The sequence below is a fragment of the Eumetopias jubatus genome, unplaced genomic scaffold (assembly GCF_037043125.1).
Source record: "Eumetopias jubatus isolate StellerSeaLion01/CBP00866 unplaced genomic scaffold, mEumJub1_p1.0 scaffold_3, whole genome shotgun sequence".
Classification (NCBI taxonomy): domain Eukaryota; kingdom Metazoa; phylum Chordata; class Mammalia; order Carnivora; family Otariidae; genus Eumetopias; species Eumetopias jubatus.
This window is the reverse complement of record NW_028274809.1, coordinates 86,851,320-86,853,247: the sequence shown is the minus strand read 5'-3', so window position 1 is coordinate 86,853,247 and position 1,928 is coordinate 86,851,320.

Below are 1,928 nucleotides of genomic sequence, written 5' to 3'. Positions count from 1 at the left end.
GATATTCCAAAACTAAAAATAAAAACAAATATTGAACTTTTAACTAACACCGTATGTTGAAAATAACTCACAATTGATTATAGATTCTACAAGTAAAGATCGAAAACTATCAAATTCCTACATAGGTGAAAGTTTCCTTATATTGAACACAAAAGCAAAAAGTATAAAAGGAGGGGCGCCTGGGTGGCTCAGTCGTTAAGCATCTGCCTTCTGCTCAGGTCATGATCCCAGGGTCCTGGGATCGAGCCCCGCATCGGGCTCCCTGCTCAGCGGGAAGCCTGCTTCTCCCTCTCCCACTCCCCCTGCTTGTGTTCCTTCTCTCGCTGTGTCTCTCTCTGTCAAATAAATAAATAAAATCTTTTAAAAAAAAGTATAAAAGGAGAAGACTGATAAAATTGATATTATCAAAACTAAATTTTCCTCTGTGAGAGATACCATTACAAAAACTGAAAAAACAACAAATGAAAGCAAGCCACAAACTGAGAGAAAATATTTGCAATATGTATATCTGATGAAAGACTTCTTTACAGATTTTATAAAGAACTCATATCTGAATAATAAAAAACAAACAAAAAATAAAGAAGTGGGAAATGGTTTAGAAAATATTAAGCAAAGAGATGAAGAGATGACCAATTCACACAAAAAGATTTTCAACACCATTAATCACAAGGAAATGTAAATTGAAGCCACAATAAAATACTACTATACAGCCAAGAGAATGGCTATAATTAAAAAGACTATCCTTTTTTGTTGTTGTTGTTAAAGCTAGCATATTTTTTGATAACAGTGAAACCTATATCTAACACAGGACTTAGCCATTACACTTATAAGTAAGTATCTGAGAAAAAAAAAAAACATATATCCATACTAAGATTTGTAAATAGCAACTTGTACATAGCAAATTCATTCATAATAGCCCCAAGTGACAAACAACCCATATGCTTATCAACAAATTAATGGATATCCACATGAAATAACATTTCACATGGAATACCATATAGCAATGAAAAAGAATTCTACTGCTGCATACTACTGACGTATGTAGCAACATGGATGAATCTTAGAGAACATTGCATTGAGTAAAAGTAGATACTAAAAATAATACTTTGTAATTCCATTTATATGAAATTTTAGAAAAAGGTAATTTACCCATAGTGAGAGAAAACAGAGAAATGAAAGAGCTTTTGGTGTGATGAAAATATTTTAAATCTTGATCATGATGGTGGTTATACGAGTGGGTTTTTTGTATTGTCCTAGTCATGTCAGGAAAATTATTCCTACAAATTTCAGGAGAGGCTGTTCACTTTCTGTGGAGCAGGATGACTGCATTTAAGGGACTGATACTCAGATTGGATATGTTAGTCTTGTACAATATTTCCTTGACTAGTTTTCCTCTATCTCCTTTGAAGTTTAATAGGTTGTTGATACCTATGAGTAGTTTTCAAGGTGATTATAATTTGGCATTTTTTACTCTCATATACACTTAAAAAAACAAAACAAAACTGACATTGCTAACTAGCAGTCACCCACACCTCAGCGTAGACCTCGTCTCTAAAACCCGAGGGGATTTCTTTGCATTCCCATGAACAAAGGCTCTCAATTCCATTGCTTCATTCTTCTGGCACCTTGAAAACAGCCAATTCTTCTGCCTTAACTTCCTTATGGCACGCAGTTGGTAAGTTTGCATAACTATGACTTTTCTACCAAATATTTACACACAGTTCTGTTTACCTGAAGCCTTGTTGTGTTCTCATTTTTCATACATTTTGAATTTTTGAGATGCCTTTACAGCTTCTCTATGGCTGAATAACAAATTCCAATTGTTATGCTGTATTTTGCCTAAACAGATAGGTCCTTGAACCTTTTTAAATCAAACATAAAACTACAAACACCCCAATAGAAAAATTGACAGAACAGGCAAGTTACAA